This window comes from Mustelus asterias, chromosome 2, assembly GCF_964213995.1.
Source record: "Mustelus asterias chromosome 2, sMusAst1.hap1.1, whole genome shotgun sequence".
In the NCBI taxonomy this organism is placed as follows: Eukaryota; Metazoa; Chordata; class Chondrichthyes; order Carcharhiniformes; family Triakidae; genus Mustelus; species Mustelus asterias.
In genome coordinates, this window is record NC_135802.1 from 132,195,509 (window position 1) to 132,214,072 (window position 18,564).

Sequence of the window (18,564 nt, forward strand, 5' to 3'; positions counted from 1 at the left end):
AGATTACTTAAAACTACCTCTGCTTCCTGACGGTGTTCATTTGTTGGTCTGACCAAGTAGGGAGTCTCTTGGAGGACTGTTTTGTAAGACTATTTTAACTGTAATCTTGTGTACTCATGTTTTCTTTTATTGTTAATAAACCTTTTATTAATTTTTAAAATCCCAGAAGTTTTACTGGGCAACTTGCTGCTCAGATTAGTCGTTTCTTCTCATTTTCAGAAGCAGTGGCACAGTGGTATTGTCGCTTGACTGGTAATCCAGAGACCCAGGGCAATGCTCTGAGGACCTGGGTTCAAATCCCACCACAGCAGATGGTGGAATTTTAAAAATCAATAAAATATCTGGAATTAAGAATCTACTGGTGACCATGAAACCATTGTCGATTTTCGGAAAAACCCATCTGGTTCACTAATGTCCTTTAGGGAAGGAAATCTTCCAATTGTTATGGTGCTGACAGATACCATTCTGCCCATCATGTCTGTACCGGTTCCCTGAATGTGCATTATGACTCAGCGCCATTCTCCTGACTTTTACTCCCCTTAACCATGCACATTGTTTCTGTTAAAATAATCATCTAATGTCCTCTTGAATCTGTCTCCACCACACTCGCAGGCAGTGCATTCCAGACCTGAACCACTCACTGTGAAAATGTCTTTTTTGACATCTCATTTGCATATTTTACAAATCAGTTTGAATCTGTGTCTACTCGTTCTCCATCCTTTTACAAGTGAGAACAGTTTCCCCCTATATACTCTGTCCAGCCCCCTCATGATTTTGAACATCTCTATCAAATCCCCTCTTAGCCTTTTTTTCCCAAGAGAACAGTCCTAAGTTCTACATCTATCTTTAATTTTCACAGTACCTTTATCACAGTGTGAATGTAAGCCTACTTGTGACTAATAAATAAACTTTACTTTAAACTTTACTCTTTTCATAGTTGAAGTTTCTCATCCCTGGGACTATTCTTGTAAACCTCTTCACGGTGGCACAGTGGTTAGCACTGCTGCCTCACAGCGCCAGGGAGCTGGGTTCAATTCTAGCCTCGGGTCACTGTCTTTGTGGAGTTTGCACGTTCTCCCTGTGTCTGCGTGGGTTTCCTCTGGGTGCTCTGGTTTCCTCCCACAGTCCAACGATGTGCAGGTAAGGTGGATTGGCCATGCTAAATTGCCCCTTAGTGTCCCAAGTTTGTAAGTAGGGTGAATTAGGGGTTATGAAGATTGGGTGGGGGGCTACGTGGGCTTGGGTAAGATGCTGAGTTAGTGCAGACTTGATGGGCCGAATGGCCTCCTTCTACACTATAGGGATCTGTGACCTTCTCCAATGCGCTCACTATGTGCCTTCCTATAGTGTGGTACCCAGAATCGTACACAATATTCCAGCTGAGAAGTAACCTATTGCATTATACTAGTTCAGTATGCTACTATCAATAATATCTCGGAAACAGTATGCTTTATTAATTGCTCTCTCCATTTGTCCCACTACCCTTAATAACTTATGTACCTGTACACCCAGGTTCCTGTTCTCACAGTTCACAATGCTTCCAAGTTTTGTATAATCCACAAACTTTGTAATTGTCCCCTGCACACCAAGCTCTAGATCATTAATATACATCAGGAAAAGCAAGGGTCCCTATGCCATCCCCGATACAAACCATCCTCCAGTTTGAAAAATAATCTTTAACCATTATGCATTGTTTCCTATTACTCCACTGATTCTGATTCCACGTTGTTACTGCCCCTTTTATTCCAGCTAGAACTTTTCTCACAAATCTGTTGTGTGGAACTATATCGAATTCCTTTCGAAAGTCCATTCGCACAACAACATTACCCTCAACCCTTTCTGATACTTTCTCAAAAAACTCCAGCAAGTTTGTTAAACACAATTTTCCCTTTAGAAATCCATGCTGGCTTTTCCGAATCAACCCATGTTTTTCCATGTGTTAATTAATTCAGTCCCGAATAATTGTTTCTCGAAACTTCTCCACCACTGAAGTTAAACTGACTGCTCTGTAATTTCTGGTCTTATTCTTGCAACCTTTTTTGGACAAGGGTGTACTGTCTGCAATTCTCCAGTCATCTGGCATCTCTCCTGAGCCTAGAGAAGACTGGAAGGTTGTGGCCAGCGCCTTTGCAATTTCCACTCTCTCTTCCTTCAATATCCTTGGCTGCATCTTATCCAATCCCGGTGCCTTGTCAATTTTAAGTGCGATAGTTTATCCAGTGCCACCTCCTTATCAATTTTGAACCCTTCTAGTGACAGAGTTTCCATCTCTATCACCATGACCTGAGTAGCAACTGCTTCCTTGGTAAAGACAGATGCAAAGAATTCATTTAACATGAGGTCCTCTGCCCCCATGTGTAAATCCCCTTTCTGGTCTTTACATCAGCTCCAATATTCCTTTTACTGCCTATTTATTATTTATATACCTATGGAAGACTTTGGAATTCCCCTTTATGTTGGCTGCCAGTCTTTTCTTATTCCTCTTATTTGCTTTTTCACCTCCCTTCTGTATTTTGCTTGGTTCTCAATTGTATTCTCTACCTGACACCTGTCACACTGTTTCTTCTTTATCTGAATTTCTACCTTCCTTTTCATCCAGGGAGCTTTGGAATTTTTTGCCCTACCTTCGTGAATTCAAATTCACTAGAAAAGAAAATGGAGTCTTTGACTGGCAGACAGCTATTGTTATTCCTATGTTGAAAAAAGCAATTCGAACAAGCCCAGGGAATTATAATGGTAGGAAAGATAGTGGAATCTTTACTCAAAATATGTAATAAAAAAATGAGTGGCCAGCATGGATCTCAAAAGGGAAGGCCATATTGAAGAAGTAACAGAAAATGTAGACAAGAGTATTGCAATAGATGTAATATATCTGGATTTGCAAAAGGTCTTTGGTAAGGTATCGCATAATAGACTTAAATCCGCAGTCAGAGCATAGTGACAAGAAGCAGAACGGATGGCAGCTTGGCTACAAAACAGAAAACAGAGAGGAGGGATATTCATTGAAAGAGGTGGGAGATGATGTTCAACAGGGATTGGCGTTGGAACCAGTGATGCTCACAGTTTACATTCATGATTTGAGCTCAGAAATTGGAAGTACAATTTGCAGATGGCACCAAATTGGGAGGTATACAAAGGAAGTATACTTTTAATGGGAACCATTTAAAAAAAACTTAGAGAATAGGTGTGTAATTGACATCAATATAGATAAGAAGTGGTGCATATGGTCGGAGAAAAAGGAGGCTGCATACAACTGAATAATAGTCTGAATGGATAGAGGAGCAAAGAGATCCGGGGACACAAATCACTAGATGTAGTCACCCAAGTTAATGGGGGTGGTTAAAATAAGCTAACCAAGTTTTGTTTCTAAAGGAATAGAATTGAAAAGCCGGGAAGTTATATTAAATCTATAAAGAAAGTTGGTTAGACTACACCTTAGAGTGCTGTGCCCAGTTTGTGTCTCCATATTATCAAAAGGATACAGAGGCCTTAGAGAAGATACAGAAAGGTTGCAAGAATTATACCAGTTTTGAACTCAAGAAAGACTGAACAGCTTGAGGCTCCATCCTCCAGAAAAGGAAAGACTGAGGGGTGATCTGATAGAGGTCTTCAAGATAATGAAAGAGTTCAACAAGGTAGACTTAAAGGAATTGCTTCTACTTGTGGAGTAGCCTGAAGCTAGAGGTCATAAATATAAGATGGTCACTATTCAATCCAATGGGAAATTCAGGAGAAACATCCTTACCCAAGCCTATGGTAAGAATGTGGAGCATGCTATCGCAGGAGGTGGCTCATGTGGAACATGATGCTAGCATAGACCCAAATGATTGTTTCTGTACTGCACACAATGTACATGTGTTGGGGATTGCATTGCTGTAAACACAGTACTGCAGCCTTGGTCATGTCCTGCTGTCTCATAATGCATTGCAGCATTTACATGGTTTGCGGTGCAAGTCACTTTTCTCCCGGACCATATTAGTGCCCTGGTTGGGCATACTGACAAGAACTCTGAAACACTAAGGGCAGGATTTTCCAGCCGTGCTCGCCCCAAGACCAGAAAATCCTGCCCAATGTCAACGGACCTTTGCACGGTTCTGTCCCGCCCACTGTGGCGGGTGGGACGGGGAAATTCCACCCTAAGTGTCACACCAGTTAAGGCATAACTGGAGTGAACCATCAAGGTCATTTCAGAATAATAATGATACAGCACCAGTATATACCCCTCGATGAGCGGCACGGTGGAACAGTGGTTAACACTGCTGCCTCACAGCGCCAGGGACCTGGGTTTGATTCCAGCCTTGGGTCACTGTGTGGAGTTTGCACATTCTCTCCGGATGCTCTTGTTTACTCCAAAGGTGTGCAGGTTAGGTGGATTGCATAAAACTGCTATGGTCAACAAAATGGGTAAGTGGTACCATAAAACTAAAGTAGGGAACAAATAAAAGCTCAAATAATAGTGTAGATCCAGAAGTGGGTGGGGGTTGGGGGGCATATAAAGAATAACAAACAGAAAAGATTGTAAGAGCTGCAAAAGGAAACTGATGGATATCAAAATTAATACAAAATGTTTTCAATAGTTATATAAAAGAGTACAAAAGAAAAAGAACAAAATAGTCAATGTTAATATCAGCCCTTTTAAAAACAAATGTGTCTAATGTTGCAGATATAAAAAGCAAGAGGCAGACTTGTTGAATACTTGCTTTGTGTCAGTCTTCAGAAAGAGGATAATGTGCCTGACATTCCAGGAAAGCAAACAATGAATCAAGGAATTGAACTCACGAAAGTTAAAGTAAAGAAAGAGTATTCAGGAAAGTAATACCACTAACAAATTCTGATGACAAGAACAAGGGACTGCCCAGAATTTCTAAAGAAGCAGGTGAGGAAATAGTCAATGTTTCGAGCCATTATCTACCAAAGCTCTTGTTGATTTACAAATTGTTCCTTTAGATTGGAATAAAGCAAATGGAACATCATTATTTTTAAAAGCTGAGCAAAAAAATGAGATAATTATAAACCTGTTAGTCTAATATCTGATGTGGGCAGGTTATTTGAAATCTGCAGTTAGAAGTGAGCATGTAGAGAAATCGGAGTTGATCAGATAGAACCAAGACAAACTTGTAAAAGGTAGGTCATGTCTAACAAATTGAATTGATTTTTTTTTGAGGAAGCAGCCAAAGTGGTAGATGAAAATGTTTATGGATGTAATTTAAAAAGGACTTCCGGAAGGTATTCAATAAGATTCAACATAGATTGTTCGCTAAGATTAACAGTCATGAAATTGAAAGCAAATTATTGACCTGTTTAGGGAATTGGATAGGTTTTTTATTTATTAGTGTCTCAAGTAGGTTCACATTAACGCTGCAACGAAGTTACTGTGAAAATTCCCGAGTCGCCACACTCCAATGCCTGTTTGGGTACACTGCGGGAGAATTTAGCATGACCAATGCACTTAACCAGCACGTTTTTCTGACTATGGCAGGAAACCGGAGCACCCGGAGGAAACCCACACGCACACACGGAGAACATGCACAATCAGCACAGACAGTGATTGTAGAAGAATGGATCATAGAGATAATAGGTTTGTCACTTCCTTCCAATCAGACTACAAGGGTGGGATTTTCCGGCCATTTCCACCGGCGGGATCTTCCAGTCTTGCTGACAGCGACCCTCTGAAACAGATTCCCCAGCAGCAGAGGGTTGAAGAATGGCAAATCCCATTGACAGCGGTGGGCTTGGAAGTCCACCGGTGGGACGGCCACACCCACCACTGCGAAACACACCACAGGGCTGAAAATCCCACCCCAAGTGGTGTCCCACAAGGATCTGCCTTAACTATTCAAACTATTCATTAAATTATGAATGACTTGGATAACACAATAGAGAGCCATATATCCAAGTTTGGTGACAGCTCAAAAATTACTCAGTAAATAATATAGATGGGATTGATAAAATTACAAAGAATTATTGATAAGAGAATGGTCAAATTTGTGGTAGATGGATGTTAATGCAACTAAATGTGAAGTCATCCATTTTGAACCAAGAAAGGATAGATCAGAATTTTAGTTAAATGAGAAAAAGTTAGGAAGCATGAAGGTCCATTAAGAGTCCATGTGCATAAATCAGATAAAGTACAAGTCAGATACAAAAATATAAGCAAAAAGGCAAATGAATTCTTTTTGTAGGATTTTGAAAAAAATTGACAGGGAAGATAAAGAGGCACCTTTTCTGCTGATGGGGAATCTAAGATGAGAAGAGAACATTAAAATCAAAGCTAGGTTGTTCAAGCGAGAAGTCAGGAAACACTTCAGTCAAAGGATGGTAGAAGTGTGGGACGCTGTCACAAAAACACTGTAGATGCTGGCTCAATTATAATTTAAATCTGAGATTGGTTGATTTCTGCTAATCACATGTACACATGTACACAGGAACACAAAGCTAAAGCAGATAGGATGCAGATCAGCCATGATCCCATCGAATGGCAGAACAGGGTCAAGGAACTGACCATATACTCCTCTCTTCATAATATTATTTATATTAGGGGAAGCTAGATAAACTTGAAGGAGAAAGGAATAGAAGGTTAATCTGGCAAAGTTAGAGGAAGAGGGTGGGAGGAGGCTCCTGCATAACAGTACCATAGACCATGTGGGCCAAATGGCTTGCTTTTGCACTGTATTAAGTATAATGTTGGAATATCCATCAAACTTTCTGCTCACTTTGTACAGTGCCCAGCCCCAGTGGACTATAGGTGAAAAAATGTATGATTGAACTATTGAATTCTTCAGATCTGGATTTAACCCAAGGACAGGGTATGGCTAGCTAGGTTTGGGACTAGGACATCAGTTTTCACAGGAATTGCGCCAGTGCCCAAATTCCAGAAGCCCCACTCTCAAACCCAACACTCAATAATTTTTGCCGGGAGAAGGGGGGGAAACAGAAGCAGCTGCATGTGTAAAAGTGCTGCCTTCAACAGATACAATTTTCATTAATGGGATGTCCAAAATGCGTCCTGACTCTAAGTTGGCATAGGGGCTATTAAGGGCCATGGCTGGTGGGTAGGGTCCACAGGTTGGCATGGAGGGTATGAGGGGCCAAGGGCAGTGTGTGAGGGAACATGAGGTGGCATGAGTTGGAATGGTTGAGGAGTATGTGGGGGGTGAGGAGTGAGGGCTAAAGAGCTGTTCATCTTTCCAGCTGGGACAAAACCAAGATGGGGGTCTCAGACAGCCTGTTTTCTGCATTGTTTCTGGCGATGGTGGGTCCAACTCCCATTTGAACCCCCAATGAAAATCCAACTATCCGGAGTACTTTTTCCCAAGTTGGATTTGTGGAGTTGGGAATTTTCCAGACTCGGGAGCAGAAGTTTTGCCCGAAATGTTTATGGGGACTGGGCGGGCAGCAAGGTGGGCATTAGAGAAATCATGTCCAGAGGTGGCAGAAGTGAGAAAAATGGGAGTGAAACTTTTAATGCAAAACAGTGCCACATTCCCCACAATCATCCAATGCAGCACCATCTCCATGTTAAATAGGGAATTAGGTCTTGGTCTACCCTCTTACTTGCCTGCAGATTCATGTTGTTCCCTTTCGTCTTGCTGAATGCAGCTTACGGGTTGAAGTGCCTTTGAATCTTTACTAAGGTTGGAATGGTTTTTCATCCCCTATTCTGATATATCCCTTAGATTTATTTTTTAGTATGGGATTACTGCTTTCATGATGTGGAGATGCCAGCGTTAGACTGGGGTAAACACAGTAAGAGTTTTAACAACACCAGGTTAAAGTCCAACAGGTTTATTTGGTAGCAAATGCCATTAGCTTTCAGAGCGCTGCTCCTTCGTCAGATGGAGTGGATATCTGCTCTCAAACAGGGCATACAGAGACACAAAATCAAGTTACAGAATACTAATTAAAATGCGAATCTCTACAGCCAACCAGGTCTTAAAGATACAGACAATGTGAGTAGAGGGAGCATTAAGCACAGGTTAAAGAGATGTGTATTGTCTCCAGACAGGACAGCCAGTGAGATTCTGCAAGTCCAGGAGGCAAGCTGTGGGGGTTTGGACTTGCAGAATCTCACTGGCTGTCCTGTCTGGAGACAAATACACATCTCTTTAACCTGTGCTTTGAAAAAAAAAAGATAGTTGTGCTGTATTACACTCTCTCTCTGTTTCTGCCTGATCTTTTGATTTTAAGCTGGGGCATTGGTAAGTATGCCTACAATTCTCCCCCCAAAAAATCAACCCAGGCTCCTGCAATCCAGGGTCCACTGTAGGAAATTCACATGTATTAACATGGGATGTACCTGGAATGCTGCCCCATTTGTGTATAGCTATGCCATACTTGTCAAGACTGACATGGAGAATGGCCACGTGGGCATGATGTAGGAGGGTAACTGGCATTCCACAAATCATATCTGTGACAAGGAGTCAAAAACATGTTGGAGAGGCAAGGAAGGGACAAAAACATCTTTCTTGGGTGAGATACTATTGACTGTCAGCTATGGAATTACTACAGTTTACATCCTGTCAGAGGTAAAGGGGACAAAATTGTCCAGAGATAGGAAACATTACTTTAAGGAGAAATTCTTTACTTGAAAAGTATGGCACTAATTTAGTTTAGAAGCCAAAAATTCGGGTATTTTCTCCTGACCAGAGTAGCCTCTTGGTAGATGTGACATTTTGGGTATAGTAACATAGTAATAGAAGAACATAGAACTCGGAGGAGGCCATTCAGCCCCTTGAACCTGCTCTGCCATTTAATAAGATCATGGCTGATTTTGTTGTGGTCTCAACTCCATTCCCCCCCTCTCCAGCCCCCGAATATATTCAATGACCCAGCCTCCACTAGTTTCGGAGGAAGAGAATTCCACAGACTAATGGCCCTGTCAGAGCAAGAAATCCTCCTCATCTCCACCTTTAAAAGGGAGGCCTCTTATTCTTAAACTTTGTTCCCATTTCAAGACTCCCCCACAAGTAGAAACATCCTCCCGGTATCCCCCTATCAAAGTCCCCTCCGGATCTTATCTGCTTCAATAAGATTACTTTTTAAGTATGATTGTTAGTGGAGTCACACATGTTAACCCTGTAATAGGTCCCTCAAGTGGTGAGTTCCATTGAGATCACAGGGTTAGATTCTTGGCAGTAGCCTTGGAATATTGGTTATGATTTTTGAAATGCAGGAAAATCCAAATCCACCGAAAGCAAGCGCTTCTCCCCAATACAATGTTTACCGTTAAAATGTAGGCATTTGCTGAATGTGTTGTATTTTCTATTCATTTTAAGTATGAGGTAAGCCCAGGTAAACCACTTTCTGTGATTTCTCTGCAAGGTCTACCTAAATTAGTAGCTGAAAACACTCCTGACATTCTCAGCTGCACAACAGAAAGCTGATCTCTCTTTATGTCAAATAGTCGGGCAGGATTTTTTTCTCCCAACTCTATCACAAGGTGGAGCTCCTCTTCAACAAAGATATAAAATCATACCGAGTCAGGAAGTCGATACTCTTCACATCTGAACCAATAGGCTTCACAACTGAACCGGGGTAATTTGTATCGAAACTGAGTGAAAGTGGGAAGCTTAATGTGAACTGGTGCATCTTCTAGATGACTTTACTGAATTCATTCATGCTCCACATTCAAGGTGAAGTGTAAACGGAAGAAAATATCCTGTATAAATTTAGGGTTTTAAGTTTATTTATTAGTGTCACAAGCAGGCTTACACTGCAATGAAGCTACTGTGAAAATCCCATGGTTGCCACACTCCGGCACCTGTTCGGGTACACTGAGGGAGAATTTAGCATGGCCAATGCACCTAACCAGCATGTCTTTCAGACTGTGGGAGGAAACCGGAGCACCCTGGGGAAACCCACGTGGACAGGGGGAGAACGTGCAGACTCCGCACAAATAGTGACCCAAGCTGGGAATCGAACCCGGGTCGCTGGCGCTGTGAGGCAGCTGTGCGTGCCACTGTGCAATGAATGTTCATGTGCACCATACATAAGAACATCAGAAATAGGAGCAGAGGTAGGCCATTCAGCCCATCGTGCCTGCTCCACTATTCAATAAAATAATGGCTGATCTGATTGTGGCCTTAACTCCACTTTGCTGCTCTCCCATAACCCCCTTGCCTGTCTTGTAAATCAAAAGCCTATCTAACTCAGCGGTGAATGGATTCAATGACCCAGCTTCCACTGCTCTTTGTGGAAGTGGATTCTAAAGATTAATGACCCTCACCTCCCTCTTAAATGAGAGACTTTATTTTTAAACTGTGCCCTGCGATCTAGGTTCCCCATGTACTGTACCTATATATTTTTTTAGAATTGTATTTATTTAATTTGATCTATCTAAGCCCATGACAACTATGTGTGGCTACACAATAACTAAAGGTCCCAGTGCACAGTTTCACAGGAACCTTTGGTTATTGCATAGCCACAGAGCTTTGGTCATGATTCGAAAACCAAAGAACCGGTAATAAAAAGTGACTGTCTGTTCCTCTTAACCTGGAGCCAAGTAAATGAAGGTGTCAAGTTGAATATGAATTCCACTGACTCTAACTTTTAAAGCTGGTATTTGTCTTTTAACATCATCTACATGAAGCAGAGATCTTATTAATTTTGTTGTGTTTAAAAATTTGAAGAGATTGGTTTGATTTTGTGTGATACTCGAGTGAGGGTGGACTGTTTCTGGAAGCACTAATCTTCACAAGCAGCTATAGCTAGATGTAAAACTATGTGCCTCACCAAAACTAGTTGTTGGGCGTGTCCATTTTCGCAGATTGTTCACACCGTCAGATTTGATTTTTTTTAAAATAATTTTATGTTGGCATTGCAGCTGACTAACTCCAACTCATAATTCTTGTAACTGGTGATACTCTCCCCCTCCCTTACTTTCTGTATAAATCTTAATCATTTCAGTATGTTGTTTCCCTTCTCCCCCAGTCACGCCCCAAACCTTCCCCAGTGCAGCAATGTTGTGAAGATTTTGAAATATTTTTGCGAGAGGAGCAGGAGGTTAAAGAGATTAGAATGAATCAGTATTATCTGCAGAAGTTTACAATACTTATAGATAGATCCGCCAAGTATGTCAATCACCACTTTGCAGAAACTACACCTTCGCTTATGTAGGTGCCAGCCAGGGTTTAGTTGGTCGCACACCTGACTCTATAACAGAGGGTTGTGGTTTCAAATCTCACCCTAGAGAATGGAGCAGACAGCATAATTTGGAACTTTTTTTTTTAAAACAGATTTTCAATTCCAACTAGGTAGGTAGGTAGCTTAAACTGGATTTTGAGCTGTGGCAGAGCTGACTCATTATTTTTCAGAGAGTGTAAACATAGACACATTTAAATAAGAGCAGGGGTGGGCCATTCAGCCCTTCGAGCCTGCTCTGCCATTCCACACGATCATGGTTGATCCTCGATCACAATGCCATACTCCAGCGCTCTCCCCGTACCTCGTGACACATTTGGAGCCTAGAAATCTATTTCCGCCTTAAACATATTTAGTAATTTGGCTTCTAGTATAATTTCATAGGTTCACCACATTCTAAATGAAGAAATTTCTCCTCATCTCCGTCCTAAATGATTTACCCCCACCGGGTCTCTGAGTGCTTCTTGTCTGCACTGAGTGCTGTCTGAGTGCACAGTGTGTGTCGCTGGGGATTTGGTGAGTGAGGGGGTTTGGTGAAGAGAGGAATTACAATTAAGAAAAGCAAATTTGATTAACACAGTAAGCATAGCCAGACAAGCGATGGATCATGGCTTCAGCCTGTGGAAGCTCCTGGATGCCACTGCAATCCATGGAAACCACATCTGCAGTTAGTGCCTGTGGCTTAAGGAACTTTGAATCAGTGTTAACAAACTGGAGGCTAAGCTACAGACATTGCAACATGTCCAGGAGGGGAAAATGACCTGGGCACGTTGTTCTGGAAGGAGATCGCACTCCTTAGGTTATCATTGTCTGATTTGATCAGGAACAGGAAATTACATCAATCGATGACCATCACCCTCAAGAAACCAATCAGAAACTGATTATGCACCAGCCAGACCAATCACAGATTGATCACACACTCCTTGAGCCAATCCATAGAACCCCTACAGTGCAGAAGGAGGCTATTCGGTCCATCGAGTCTACACTGACTCTCCAACACACTATCTTACCCAGACCCACTGCATGCCTTATTAGCGGGATACGCTAATCCCCCTAACCTACACACCTTGGGACACTAAGGGGCAATTTAGCATGCCCAATCCACCTAATCTCACATTTTGGAGTGTGGGAGGAAACCGGAGCACCCGGAGGAAACAGAAGCAGATACAGGGAGAATGTGCACACTCCACATAGACATCATCTAGGCTGGAATTGAATCTTGGTCCCTGGCGCTGTGAGGCAGCAGTGGGTTGTGACTTGGAAGCAGTTAATAACCAGCAGCTTTCACTGACCAAGGTGCACAGCAAGTTTGAAACTGAAGCTTGCAGAGCCTGCTGACCACAGGAAAGCAGAAGTAATGGGGATTACAACGTCTTAAAATTCCCTGAGTTACTTCACCAAACTGTCTCCTGTTGCCAGTATGGTTAAAGTCTCAAATGAATACAATTGGAATTTAACTTCAAATAGTACAATGGCTACAAGAAAACCAAAGCTGGAACCTGAATATCCAAGAGTGCCTAACATTCAGAAGTGACAGGATGCTGGGAAAAGGATGTTGTTTAGCTCTGTCAATTAAAGAGGCTATTAGTATACTGTAGTGAGAGATGACTTTAATTCCAAAGATTTTTTTACTCATTTGTGGGACATGGGTGTCGCTGGCTGGCCGACATTTATTGCCTGTCCCTAATTGCCCGAGGATACTTGAGAGTCAACCACATTGCTGTGGCTCTGGAGTGACATGTGGGCCGGACCTGGTAAGAATGGCAGATTTCCTTCCCTCAAGGACATTAGTGAGCCAGATGGGTTTTTCCAACAATCGACAATGGTTTCATGGTCATTAGTAGATTTTTAATTCCAGGTATTTTTATTGAATTCAAATTCCACCATTTGCCGTGGCGAGATTTGAACCCGCATCCACAGAACATTAGCTGAATTTCTGGATTAATAGTCTTAGCGATAATATCACTAGACTATTGGCTCCCCCAAGATGTGAAATCAGTTTGGGTGGAACTAAGAAACAGCAAGGGGCAGAAAACATTGCTGAGAGTCCTTTATTGGTTACTAGACAGCAGTGGTAATATAAAGTACAGTATAAATCAGGAAATTTGGAGGCCTTTGTAACAAGGATAGTGCAGTGATCATGGGAATTTCAATCTACATATAGACTGGGTGAACCTGATTAGTACTAATGTTATGGAGGTCAAATTCTTGGAATATATGCAAAGTGTTTTTCCTAGAGCAGTACATTGAGGAACCAACTGGTCTCAGGTTATTTTAAATCTAGCATTGTGCAATGAAAAAGAGCTAAGTTGTTGTAAAGGAACCTTTAGGAAAGTGTGACCGTAATATGAAACAATTTCACATTGAGTTTGAAAGTGATGTAGTTGAATCAGAAACTAGGGTCATAAAACTAAACAAGTGAAACTATGATGGTGTGAGGGGAAAATTGGCTGCGGTGGATTGGGAAACTATGTTGAAAGATATGGCAGTGAATAGGCAATGGCTAACATTTTAAAGAACTAATATATAGTTTATAGCAAAAATGCATTAAATTAAGCAAGGGGAGTGTTCCAACCATAGTGAAAGAAATCAAGGATTGCACGGATCAAAGGAAGGCGTGTATAAAGTTGCTAAAAAATATTCAGCCTGAGAATTGGGAGCATTTTAGAATTTCACAAAGGAGGACAAAGAGAAAGATTAAGAAAGGGAAAACAGAATACGAGAATAAACTAGTGAGAAACCTAAGTGGATTGTAAAAGTTTCTATTGGTATGTACAAAGGAGAAAATGAGCAAAATCAAATGAGAGCCCATTACAAGCAAAGTCGAGAGTATTTATAATGGGGAGTAAACAATTACTAAGGAACTAAACAAATACTTTGGGCAGGATTTTATGGCCTCACTTGTCCCAAAACTGTAAAATCCCTCTCGGGGTCAACGGACCTTCCCATTGTCCATACCTCCCCCCCCTCTAATTCCCGTAGCGGGTGGGGTGGTAAAATTCCAGCATGTGTGTCTGTCTTGACAGAGGAAAATACTAAAAACCTCCCAGAAATAATGGAGATTCAAGGGATTGGTGTCAATGAGGAACTGTAGGATATTATTAGTTGCAAAAAAATAGTACTAGAGAAATGAATTTGATTAAGGTAGTTAAATCTCCTGGACCTGATGATCTATAGCCCAGTGTTGAAAGAGGTGGCTGTAGAGATGGTGGATGCATTTGTGATCAGCTTTCAAAATTCTATAAATTCTGGAATGTTGCCTGCAGATTGGAAGGTAGCAAATTTAACCCCACTATTTAAGAAAAGAGGGAGGGAGAAAAAAAACAGGGATGAGAGAACTGTTAGCCTAACATCAGTCATCGGGAAAATGCTAAAATAAGGACGTGATAACAGGACACTTAAAAAATAATGCAAGGATTGGGCAGAATCAATGAATTTCTGAAAGGGAAATCATGTTTAACACTCGGTTGATGTTTTTGTGGATGTAGTAACTGGCAGAATAGATGAGGGGAAATCGGTGGATGTGATAGATTTAGATTTTCAGAAACTTTTGATGAGGTTCTACACATGAGGTTAGTAAACCAAGTTAGAGCACATGGGATGGTGGGGAGGTGGGGGAGGGGGGGAAGAGAGAGAAGGAGGTGGTGACATATACTGGCATGGATTGAGAATTTGGTTAATGGACAGAAAACAGAGTAGAAGTAAATGTGTCATTTTCAGGTTCACAGGGAGTGACCACAAAGACCAGTGCTTGAGCCCCAGCTATTCACGGTCTATATCAATGATTTGGAATGAGGTGATGAAATGTAGTAATTGGTGGCACAGTGGTTAGCACTGCTGCCTCTCAGCACCAGGGACCCGGGTTCGATCCCCGGCTTGGGTCACTGTCTGTGTGGAGTCTGCACATTCTCCCCGTGTCTGCGTGGGTTTCCTCTGTGTGCTCCAGTTTCCTCCCACAGTCCAAAAGACGTGCTGGTTGGGTACATTGGCTATGCTAAATTCTCCCTCCGTGTACCCGAACAGGTGTCGGAGCATGGCAACTCGGGGACTTTCACAGTAACTTCATTACAGTTTTAATATAAGCCTACTTGTGACACTAATAAATAAACTTTAAAACCTTAAACTTTAATAATTCCAAATTTGCAAGTGATATGAGGTAGAATTGTGAGGATGCAAACTGGCTTCAAGGAGATTTGAAGAGGCTGAGTGAATGGACAAAAATTTAACAAACGGAATACAATGTGGAGAAATGTGAGGTTATCCACTTCAATAGGAAAAACAAATGCAGAGTATTTATTAAGAGGCTGGGAGATGTTGATTTTCAAAGGGACTTGCATGTCCTTTTTCATGAGTCACTGAAACCTAACATGCAGGTACAGCAAGCAGTTAAAACAAATGTATGATGGGCTTTGTTACAAGAGGATTTGAGTATCACAGTAAAGATATAATTATATAGATCCTTAGTGAAACCACACCCTGGCGTATTGTGTGCAGTTTTGGTCTCCTTATCTAAGGAAAGATATGTTTGCAATAGAATGCAACAAAGATTCACCAAACTAATTCCTAGAATGGAGGGGTTGTCCTCTGAGGATAGATTAAATAGACTAGACCTTTATTCTCTGGAGTGTAGAATTACTGGGCTCAATCAGGTAGAGTCCAGGAAGGATGTTTCCCCAGGCTGGGAGTGTCTGGAACCGAGGTCATGGTCTCAATAAGGGGCAAGTCATTTAGGGCTGAGATGAAGAGGAAGTTCTTCACTCAAAGGGTGGCGAGTCTTTGGAATTCTCTGCCCCAGATGGGGTCGGTAATTGAACATGTTCAAGACTGAGATTGATAGATTTCTACATATTAAAAACATTAAGGGATATAGTGACAGTGCAAGAAAAACGGGCAAAGTAGAAGATCAACCACGATCTCATCAAATGACAGAGTGAGCTTAAAGGGCTGAATGTCCTCCTCCCATTTCTTGTGTTCTTAACTAGTCACTTCTATTAACCTCGTATAATCCTCTTCAACTACATTTACATCTTAGCAGGATTTTTAACCTTTGACAAGGTGAAGCAAAATGCCTATGTAATTTTAGACAATTTGTTTTACCTCATCACCCAGTGCTATTACATGTCCAACATGCTGAGAAACAGCAGGTTTTAATAACACCCTGACTGGATAAGCTGCAGATCACCAACTTTCCAAAAAGAATTTGTCTTGTCATTCTCTGTTTCAAGTTTCCTTTGTACCTTGCTCATGGATCATTCACTCAACAGCATTGCTACGTATACAATTATAAAAGAGAGTTCCATATAAAATGGCTGGAGCAAACCAACTCTCTTCACTAACCTCAATGGATTGTCACCAGCAAACCTGAAACAAGTATTACTTTTACATTGCTTGACCTTGTGTCGACCCTCACTACTTAGTGAAACAAGATAACTATTTAACCAATCATGCATACTGTTGAATCTAAAATTTCATAGTTAAAGGAAACTACTTTTGCCCCAGGAATTATTTTTGAGAAAGCAGACATGTAATACAACTCCTCTGACATTTATGTCCCAGTTAAGATCGATTGCCAATGGCATATTAGAGAGTCATTCAGTTTGGGGATTGGTGGGGTGGGGGAGGGGAGATGGTGAGAATTCTTGGTGGGTGGAAATACCGTGATCAGTGGGGTGCCCAGTTGGGGGTTGGGGTGTGTGCGGGGTGGGGGCTCAGTCTGGATGTTTAATAAACTTACTCTGAAATTCAAAGTGTTTTTTTTCCCTTCTCACCCTTCAGAGTAACAGTAAATGTAAAACTGGTGCAACCATCCAAAGTTAGTGATTTAAATTGCTTTGTCAATGGTTCCCAGCCCAAAACAATTGTCCAGGGGAAGTCAGCCCTTCTGGACAATTGCTGGGTAAATACTTACATGGGAACTTCCCAGAGGGGTTCCCCAGCACATCTTTGGGATACCCTCCAAGTGCGACACTGGGGAACCAGGAAGATGTGTTAACGTTTGAAATGTTAATTCTGTTTCTTTCTCCGCAGATATTCCTGGACCTGCTGAGTTTATCCAGCATTTTCTGTTCTTATTGCTGTTTTCTGAACTCTTATCAAATTCTGACCATGTCTCATAGACATTTAACAGATCTTTCTATATAACTTTCTCCAAGAGCTTCCAAACAGAAAGTCCACGTCTTCATCACGATCCAACTAATTGACACCCATCTCACTAAATATTTGTGTAAAGTGACAAGACGGAGGCCATACCTTGCTTTTTCTGTGGTGGCAATGCAACCTATGTCCACATGTCCCTTTCATTCTTCCACTGGTCCTGTGGTTCAGGTTTTGAGAACATTAGAGAGTATCCCAGCCATTTGTACTTGCTTTCTACCATTTACAATGACCACTAGAATTTTAGTTTCTCTGTCTGGAAAATTTGTTGTTTAGTTTCCAACCATCCTCTTCATCAGCTCTCCATTATAGCCATGTTAAAATCCAGAAAGCCCAGTGGTGAATGATAAAACAGAAGCCAATCTTTGGATACTTTTATTAGCTTTTATTCACAGTACACTTTACAGACTAAACCGTAAACATTTCCTAAACTCTCACCCCAGTTTCAATCTGTTCCTATTTATAGGAACCCAAATTGATTCTTAGTTAATGTCCACCACCTGCGTCTGATTAAGCACGCTAACAACTAACAACTTTGCGGCATTGCATAAGGAATATCCAGCACGTCCATTATATCCATTGGACTGTTTGCTCTCTCTAATCTCGATGCATGTTTATTCTTATGTAGCCTCTGTCACATAATCTTTAGACATGTCAAGCTAAATTGAAAACAGTAAACTACTATTTATACGTATGTAAAGAGCAAGCGGGTAGCCAGGGAAAGGGTTGGTCCACTCAAGGATAGTGGAGGGAATCTATGCATGGAACCAGAGGAAATGGGCAAGATACTAAATGATTATTTTGCCTCAATATTCACCAAAAAGAGGGACTTGATAGATGAGGAGCCTAGGGTAGGGTGTGTAGATATTCTGGGTCATGACGATATCAAAAAGGAGGCAGCATTGGGCGTCTTAAAAAGCATTAAAATAGGTAAGTCCCCAGGGCCTAATGGGATCTACCCCAGAATACTGAGGGAAGCAAAAGGTGGAAATTGCTGGAACCTTGACAGAAATCTTTGTAACCTCATTGGCTACAGGTGAAGTTCTAGAGGACTGGAGGATAGCCAATGTTGTTCCATTGTTTAAGAAGGGCAGCAGGGATAATCCAGGAAATTATAGGTCGGTGAGCCTTACATCAGTGGTAGGGAAATTATTGGAAAGGATTCGTAGGGACAGGATTTACTCACATTTGGAAACAGATGCACTTATTAGTGATAGACAGCATGGTTTTGTGAAGAGGAGGTCGTGCTTCACCAACTTGATCGAGTTTTTC

The 18,564-nt window shown here is 41.5% G+C and overlaps 1 protein-coding gene across 3 annotated transcripts in view; it reads left to right on the plus strand.

Moving 5' to 3' along the window:
* LOC144511420 (putative beta-1,3-galactosyl-O-glycosyl-glycoprotein beta-1,6-N-acetylglucosaminyltransferase 7) overlaps positions 1 to 18,564 on the plus strand; it is a 55,242-nt gene that overhangs the window by 24,982 nt on the left and 11,696 nt on the right. The window contains exons 3-4 of one of the 3 annotated variants that reach the window (XR_013500821.1): positions 2,600 to 2,736; positions 4,664 to 4,876. The exons of 1 other annotated variant lie outside the window; for it this stretch is intronic. The gene's annotated coding sequence lies outside the window, so the exon portion shown is untranslated. The remainder of the gene's footprint in view (positions 1 to 2,599; positions 2,737 to 4,663; positions 4,877 to 18,564) is intronic. One more of the 3 variants, XR_013500822.1, reaches the window with a different exon arrangement.